The 9,481-nt window shown below is 32.0% G+C and overlaps 1 long non-coding RNA gene across 3 annotated transcripts; it reads left to right on the plus strand.

Annotated features, from left to right (window-relative positions):
- Positions 1-3,088: 3,088 nt before the first annotated feature.
- On the plus strand, positions 3,089-5,375 carry LOC107804562 (uncharacterized). 3 transcript variants are annotated; one of them, XR_001652270.2, is made up of 3 exons: positions 3,089-3,243; positions 3,615-4,390; positions 4,855-5,375. It is a non-coding gene; the product is annotated as an uncharacterized LOC107804562 (long non-coding RNA). The 3 variants fall into 3 exon arrangements; XR_012702381.1 differs by having other exon boundaries at positions 4,977-5,375; XR_012702382.1 differs by having other exon boundaries at positions 5,279-5,375.
- The last annotated feature ends 4,106 nt before the right edge of the window (positions 5,376-9,481 follow it).

Genomic DNA, 9,481 nt, shown 5'->3' on the forward strand with positions numbered 1-9,481 from the left:
GTACGCCTACCACGAGATATGATAAAATGGGAGCGGGTGGTACGCCTACCACAAGATATGATGAAATGGGAGCGGGTGGTACGCCTACCACAAGATAAGATGAAATGGGAGCGGGTGGTACGCCTTCCACGAGGTTTGATGAAATAGGAGCGGGTGGTACGCCTACCACGAGATTTAATAAAATGGGAGCGGGTGGTACGCCTACCACAAGATATGAGAAATGGGATCGGGTTGCACGCCTGCAACAAGATGTAAACTGAAAGTGAAATTTACCTTTATTTTCCTTATCCTTGTTAGAAGTTAAATTTTGGTTTCCTTATAATTTTATTGAGATTCTGCCTTATCTGTTATTCCCCGAAGCATGTTTTCCCTCCCCAGTTTTAATTGTTTGTTTCCGTCTATCTTTCCGCTGTATATATATACATAATTGCACAGGTTTATCTGGAGTCTGGTCCTAGCCTCGTCACTACCTCACCGGAGTTAGGCCAGACACTTACCAGCACATGGGGTCGATTGTGCTGATGCTACACTCTGCACTTATATGCAGATACCGGAGCAGCGCTTGGTCAGCAGCGGTAGGGGAGCCAGTCTTCAGTCCACCGAGACACCGAGCTAGCCCTGCAGGCGTCCGCAGGCCCGATGTCTCTTCTATCCATTTAGATGTTCTGTTTTCTTTTGTATCCGAGACAGACTATATTTCCTTTTTCAGACACTTGTATGTAGCATTCCTAGACAGTCCGTGAATGTTGAGACACCAGTTTCTGGGTAGAGATATATGTTAGATTTTTATTCGTATCGGTTTTGGTATAATATTTATCTAAGTCTTCCGCTTAAATTTCATCTTTCGTCATTATTTAAATGTTGATTGCCTGCTAATTTAATTGGTTAAAAAGGGTAAAATAAAAGAGGTTGACTTTTCCGCATTTCGTGGCTTGCCTAGCTTCTGTGAGTAGGCGTCATCACGACTCCTGATGGTGAAAAATCCGGGTCGTGACAAAGTATAAGAAATAATTGTTTAGATAATTAAAAGAGTTGAAGTGCATCAATGGAATTAATTCATGGCAGACGCATACACGACACGAGCCAAACCCATTGAAGATGAAGAAGAGTCTGCCATTTGTTCTTCTCCCCAACACATGAAAGAGATAGAAGAAAGGGTAACACAGTCTTTTCATATTAACTAATCTTAGGGTACGCGCGTTGCGCGTGTATCCCATATTATTGCATACAGAACTTTAAGAAGCTAACATCACTAACATTATGAAATATTCTTTATAAACTAAAAAGAAATACAAAAGATAAAAGTGCAAGTGCAAGTGCCTAAAAATTATATAAATTGACATGTCCTATTTAGCTAACTCAGTAAATAAAAAAATATTGTCCTACGATTATTATTGGAATTATCATTAAACTTGGATTAGAAGAACCTTGTCAAAGCATACTGTCAGAGGCGGATCCACAAAAACTAAATTAGAACGGATTTTAATTTGATAGGTGTAATCTAGGTATATATATAAAATTGCATATAGTTCAAATAGATAAAAAAAGAATTATTAAAAAATAAAGACTCCTAATCCATAAATTAGTTCAAAAGGCTCGTTTTCACCTAATATAGTTTATAAAAAAGTAGTTCTAAAAAGTTAGCACTGAAACTTTTCTAACTTTCCTACCTCAAAACTTTATTAACTAAAGAAAACAAAAACCAAAACTTTTAGGTAAAATTTTGTTAACTAAAGAAAAAACCCTCCTAAACCTAAAAGGAGAACTCAAAAAAAGAAACTTTTTAGGCAGAATTTTATTAACTAAAGAAACCTCCTATGAAACCTAAAAGAAGAAATTTAGTTCCTAAATACAAATGGCGTTGAATAAAAACTTTTTCTAGTTTATAAAAATTAGGATAATAATTAATTGACTATTCCTATATAGTAAGAAATTAATTAAATGACTATTTCTAAATAGTATGAGATTAATTAAATGATTATTTCTAAATATTAGAAAAATAATAAAATGATTATTTTGTCCAGTGTGAACTCAATTTTTAAAGGATAAAAAAGACAACGACATTTTGTTAAAGACATTCGTGCTTTTAATATATTAATAATTCTAACTTTTGTGAAGTTTGTGAATTTTAATTTAAGAAGAAGAAGAAGAAGAATCTAGTATTATTTATTTGATTATTCCAAATAGATATGTTACATGAAGGTGTGAGACACAAAATGGAATAGATTATAATTTTTGTGAAAAACAATAATAACACTATAGATGTAGGCTTATTTTGTTCTCCAATGAGATAGGTGACATTGTCTTTGAGAGAAAGTGCATATAATCGACAACAAAAATTAAATCACCTCAAAAAAGACATCATATTCTCTGCGTGTGGCAACGCTTAAAAAAGTCTACTATTAAAAAATGTAATAATATCATAACAAGATGGATAAATAATACGAGTAAAGTAAGAAGCATGCTAGATCTCATATTTTGTTCTTGATTGAAATAGATGCTTGGAGTAATTTTTGAGAGAGAATTCATATTATATAATATAAAAAAATTACCTGTTGAAAAACCGATATTCCAACTATAGCTAAGGTAGTTCAAACTAAACGTGATCCGTCATTATAGAAGAAAAAAGTAGTCCAACATGTTCTTATCCATCTTAGATTGGTATGGTCGTATCTATGAAGATTTAATCCTAAATAGATGATAACTCCTCGAATGCCATGAAACTTTAGTTGTAAGTATAGTCTACAAGTATATTATATTTAAAATCCTAAATATTAGGTCTTTTTACATAGTACAAGTAAGGAAAGTTTTAATAACTAATTGATCAAAAAGTCCTAAATATTAGAAATATAATTAAATTACAAATTTGACCAATATAAAATCTACTTTTAAAGGGTAAAAAAGGCGAACGATATTTCGCTAAGGGGCTTCATGCTTTTAATATAATATAGATATAGATATAAATATAGATTACAATAGACTAATAGTTATTATTACTAAGCATTAAAAATGCTGGATAAAAAGTAAATACCACTTTAAAAAATGGCTACCCCACACGATTTTTACTCATTCGGCTTTAAAAATTTATAATGGGCTGGGATGGGTCAAAATAAAAGGCTTTAGTCTAGGTTTTCAGCTCCATAGTCCAAATACGCAGTCTCCGTTGGCCAGGGAATTTTCTTCCCAAAGCCATCATTGATTCATCGAGAGAAATCATTGCCTGAGGAGGATCAACAGGAAACAGTAAGTGTTTTATTTATTTACTTATTTGGGATAACTTCTTTTTTTTTCAATTTAGAATATAATCAGATTTGATCCTTTGAAAATTCTTTAAGATCTGCGGTATTCTTTGTACTTCAATAGAATTTCAAGATATTCTGTTTGCAAGTCAATTATTCCTATTTAGAAGATCAGCAAAACGTCAATCCACATGTTTTACTCTGCAAATACATAAGGGCAGCCTCGTGCACAAATCATGTGCAGGGCCTACTTTGGAAATGCATATTTAAATAATTAAATCGTGGTTCAGGGAAATTTTCAACTCTAGATGTATCATTTGTGAAGGGAACAATACAGAATTAGCACTTATCATTGCAACCCTTATTCAAATGTAGATATTAATTTCCGGAGACGGAAGACAAGATGCCATCGGCAGTGTTCTTGTTGTGGCTGCAAAGTTTGGATAAGGCTAAGAATGGCCTCCACTAAACGAGCTTGCTGAGCTTGAAATGCTAAAATCTAAGGGCCTCAACATGATGTCCAACCAATATGTTAATTTCAATAGAGATTGATGAAGCTGAGTTGACTTTTAAAAAATTGGAAATATTTATGCAGATGTGGACGAGGGAAAAGTGTTGTGATCGCATGAGTTTATTTGATAATGATTTGAGGGAATTCCTTGTTTTGCGGGAGCAACAGTCGTCCAATTTACGTCCCAAATGTTTCTAATATCAACTTCAACTCAGACAAATATGTGATTTGATTTGTCTGCATTGAATCATTATTAAATTTACATCTTTATCTGAGTTGATAAGATGATCCCTAAGACATGTATACTCCATGAAAGATTTCTCAAGATGGTCTCCATTGCATCGGTGGCTTCAAAACAAGGGATTTTCATCAGTTCATTTTGTAACTTGATATTGAATGACTTGTGTTGAGAACGACAGTTTTCTTTTTCCAAATTTGTATTAATATTTGATTTTTGAGAAGTTAACTCCAGCTCCATCAAGCTCTCTTGCACTTTGAACGTGAAGATATGTTGAGTTCCTTAGTTTTTGTCATCTCTTTTGATGTAAACATTTGCAAACGATTACTTACTCGCAACAGGCTATCTGTGCTCACCATCACATGAGAAAGCTCAGCTCACCAACTGACTCGTCAATATAAGGTACCTGTCATAATTGCTGACTTTTCAGCTTTTACTTCTTAATTAGTTATTCTTTTTAATTCTTGTTGATCTCAAAAAGGGGGAGGATGGTAACAGTTTATTACAATTAAATGAAGAAGCTAAAAAGAAGAATGACAAAGAATTCCTCCATTAATAGAAGTATTGTGGAAAAGCTGACTATATTGCTTTCAGTGGCTGGTGAACCTTTCAAAACTGGCAAATTACTTTTATCTTATTGTTGAATGCAATACTAAAAAATGTACAAGTGACTACAGAAACAGTAACACAAGCTATAAAAGAGGAGAGGTTTCCCTTGCCGGTATATAATGGTATTGAGATTCTTTTATTTAGTAATGTATTCTTTGTTAACTTGTGCTCTCAAGTTATGCTGTCTTTGCTAAAAGTAACACTTAATTCCCTTTTAACTGTTGGTTGAAAACTGAACCTAATACAACTTGATTCAGGGGCTATGATGCCATAAAAGTTATCCAAATCTTTCTGCTGTGTACTTGACATCAAAGGTATATTGATCACATAGGGCTTACATTACTCCCTTGAATTTCTGATTTTTTTGTTCTGTACATAGTGATATAATTCATCAATGAGCATGAAAAGGATACAATCAAACATCTGATTACTGCTACGTTATCATGCCAAAAGAGTTTCATTCACATGGATTGATACAAGTCACTGAGGATCCAAAAGATGATCTGGTATTAATTGATAGAATGGCTCTAAGTTGGAAGATCTGCATAAGATATTTTGGCTAACCCATATTGTCTATACGTTTTTTCAATATATTTTGCATATATTGTTGATGAAATTTGTGCCATTGTGTATATTTGTTACGCCAGATTTTAATGTTCTATGTTTTGTTCATACTGAAAGACAATTATCTTCAAGAAAGACGATTACTATGAGGCAAGCCAAAGGAAATAAAAAATGAACTGCAGTAGGTCCAGCGTGATGTTGATCCTGAAGGCTATTTGGTGTGTTGAATCTTGGTTCTTTCAAAACATTTTTATGTCTACCTAATCAACTTTGGTAATCTAATAGGATGTTTACCTAATCAAGTTTAGTAGTCTATTAGTATGAAGGCTCTTCCTTGTTGCTGGTTCGTTCGATTGGAACTGAATTTCAGAAAGCTCGATGTTTGCATAATGACGTCGACCGTTGGGCCAATTCCAACACATTGAACAGTGAACATAAGCCATATTTGCCGCACGGGCTCAGGGCGGCTGAATCACAATAGTGGCCTAAAGCTAAAACTATTTATGAGGCCTTCAACTTTTTCTGATGAGATTTCATATATATTTTATCTGATATGCATTTTTCTTGCTTTTTGGGTCAAAAGTTGAATTATAATCAAACTTTTTTATAATAATAATTTATTAATTGATAGTAAGGTTTATCCTTTTATATTTATTTTTTCTTTTTCTCCTTTTTGGATTCATTATCATTTAACTCAAATAAGGACATGTTCATTTTAAAAAGACAGTCTATATTTTTTTAATTTAGTATTTTATTGTTTGTTAAAAGTTTGCCAATAACACATTTGTGGTAATTATATCGAAGTTTCAATTTTTTAATTTTATTTTTGAGTTTTGAGATGCACGTGATTCAGTTTTTCTTGTTTTCACATATTTAAATTCTACTTTAGTATATACCAAAAGAGTAATATATACCTATGAAATAGACATAGAAAATAAAAAATATCACATTAAAAAGACAATAAAAGTTATAATAATAAAATCTGATTCTAGGAGTTGATAACTTGATAATTGATAACAAAATAAGTTAATTTTACTTTGTTTACTTTGATATGCTTGAGAACTTTCAAAAGAACGAAATAGAAATGCAGTTCAAGTTATTCAACGTGCTTTAATTTTTCTGTTTGACAAATATGTAGCGCATATATGAAAAGAAGAGAAAAAGCATAATTAAAAAGAGAATTAGGAAAACATGACCTTAAAAATGAAAACGAAATGTAATATCCGTATCTCCTTTTAGACCTTGTCCTTTTTGGCCACTTCTTTCCTTTCTTATAAAAGTTTTGTACTCTTTTCACTACCAAATCCAATATTTTCTGTTAAAAGATTAAGCTAAAAAATTAATTACTGGAGTACTAATTTTTTGGGGCCCCAAGAGCTTGGATACCTAAAGCAAATGCTTTATTTGCTTGGCCCTTCAGCCGCCCCTGCACGGGTTAGTCAATTTTCGAACTGATCATTGAAAATAGCCAGCATTTGCAAAGTTATTGAAAAATAATCATTATGTTGCTGAAATACAGAAAGTTCCAGTATAATATACTGGAGATTGGAGTACATGTGTATGAGCTTTCATGCTGGATCGGTATATTATACTGGAAGTCCAGTATATTATACTAGAATTCCAGTATATTATGCTGGAGTATTTTTCGGAATTTGAACGATGTTTTTGTTCAGATTTATCTTTACATGAAAATGACTAAATTTCGATTACTTTTGAAATTGTGGCTATTTTTGAATGACCACTTGTAAATCTGGCTATTTTTGAATTTCTCCCATATTTTGCCCTAGGGGTGGAAATTTGAACCCAAACTTATTTAATCCGCCTAACTCCCTCTAGGATTTGGCAGGTAATTGACACGCCCAAATTCATTTGTTGAATTCAACCTATTTTGGCCCGGTCCGTTTCAGTCCATCTAAAATTGAGTTGATTTTTAATACAAATTGATCCATGAGTAACTATTATGAACCTTGTCCCATGTTTAGCACGGGCTAGCTTCCAACTAGTATATACCATAAAAGAACAATTTGATCGCATTCGAGTTTCTATTAGAACATGTAATCAGCAGTAATTAGTAGAGTTTCAAGACATATACTGCTAAGCTCTTTCTATTTTTGGGAAACAGAATCTCCAATGTAGTTCATGAAACAGGAGCTAGAGAGATAAAAAAGATGTCCTACAATTTATGGGTAGAAGACTTGTAGAGCCCGTTTGGATTGGTTTAAAAAGTGTTTTTTAAGCACGAGTGTTTAAAAATATTTTTAAATGTTGTAGCTGATTTTATAAATAAGCAGTTCACCAAAAATACTTTTTAAAAAGTATTTTTTACTTTTAAAAAAAATATTTTAATAAATTAATTTTAAAAGCTTGTCCAAACAAGCTACATATAAGTTCACAACCCACCTATCATCAGGATTATATTTTCTATGGAAAAGGTCTAAATATGCCCTTGTACTATATGAAATTGAGCACATTTACCCTTCGTTAATACTTTAGCTCATATATGCCCTTACCATCACATAGTTGGTCCATATATGCCCTTTTTAAAACGGAATTCACCCAAACTAATTAGCTTTTTCGTTAATTGTACTAAAATGTATTACAAATACTATTTTTTTATTAGTACCTTTTTTTCTTTACTATTCTCTTTTTTTCCTTTTTCTTTCTCCCATATTCGAGTTCCTCCATTGTTGATGCCTTCTCCATTTTCGTGACCAATTTCACTTGACAAAACTCAAGAATTTCTGCTAATTTTACTATCACAAACCTCACATGGTTGGAACAAAACCTTCAAAATCTGAATAACCATATCCTACCTTCACCAAATTAACACCGCCGAAAAAATTTCTCCGACAATTTTCATCTCCTTCTTTTCAGAAGAACCAGGGCCTTCTCGCTAGGAACTTTTGGTGGTGTAGGTTTGATTTTTAGGAATAAAATCTCGTGAAATTGGTGAAAAAAATGGAGAAGACATCAGCAATGGAGGAAATCGGATATGGGAGAAAGAAAAAGGAAAAGGAAAAAAAGAGAAGAAAAGAAAAAGAAGAAAGAAAAGAGAAAGGTAAAGGGAAAAAAGTGCTAATAAAAAGGAAATAGCGTTTGTAATACACGTTAATACAATTAAAGAACGAGCTAATTAGTTTGGGTGGATTCCGTTTCGAAAAGGGCATATATGGATCAACTATGAGACTGCAAGGACATATATGAACTATATGACAATAAAGGCATATATAGGCTAACGTATTAATGAAGGATAAATGCATTCAATTTCATATAATACAAGGATATATTTAGACTTTTTCCGTATTTTCTTCACTTTTCTAAAAGCATTGGATAAGATACTGTAGCCAATAATTAGCACATATCCAAAAAAGGACACACGTAACAACCAAAGAAGACAGCTCTTTCTGTCTCTCTCTTAACAACTAACGTGTATTTTACCGACAAATAAAACCACCTCATATTTTTTTTGGGTTATTTTCACTTTATATATAAAACTGTTACAACGACATATATGTAAGAATTTTACGATCTACACCTTGAATTACAAACAATTCAGTGTAAATCCTGCCATAATATTAGGGTCATGAAACTAGATTATTTTTTCAGTATACGCATAAAAATGTCATATTTAAAATAACATAACAGATTAATCATATTTTCCTGATCGTGAAAACGACAATTATTTTCCCTCCCTTTTCCTTTCTTACATTTAAATTACGTAAACAGATTTGTTCTTTTAGTTTCTTAAAGGCAGAGAGCGAGTATCAACTATTCTGAAAATTCTTTTATTTACAACTTTTTCATTAAAAAAAAAAAAAATGAAAGCCAACTAACGTAGAGAAAGGACCAGTTATTCTTGAGCTCTTTAATCCTACTTTCCATCTATTTATTTTATTAGCAAATCAACTTCTCAAGTTTTGACCGATACACTTTTAACCCATACTTTTATGAAACACAATTCAGGGCTCGTTTGGCCTTTTTTTTTAAAACTTTTTAAGGAAATCTTTTACTTTTTTCAGAATCATTATTTGACCATGAAAAATTCAAATTTCACTTGAAAAGATGAATTTTAGATTTTTTCGAAAATTTAAAAAAATTTAAAAAGTTATTTTCCAAAATTTTCATGTCAATCGCTCACAAAAATTCAAATAACAGTTCCAAATTTTTATTCATCTCCAACCACAACCCTAATTTTCAAATACTATTTTTACGTTTAATTTTTTTTTTTTTGCTTCGCTTTTTTTTGGAGTTTCACAATTATTATGTCTGAACGCCCACTTTAAAATTAGGATTTTTATATATATATATAAAGTAGTCCCG

This window comes from Nicotiana tabacum, chromosome 18, assembly GCF_000715075.1.
Source record: "Nicotiana tabacum cultivar K326 chromosome 18, ASM71507v2, whole genome shotgun sequence".
Classification (NCBI taxonomy): Eukaryota; Viridiplantae; Streptophyta; class Magnoliopsida; order Solanales; family Solanaceae; genus Nicotiana; species Nicotiana tabacum.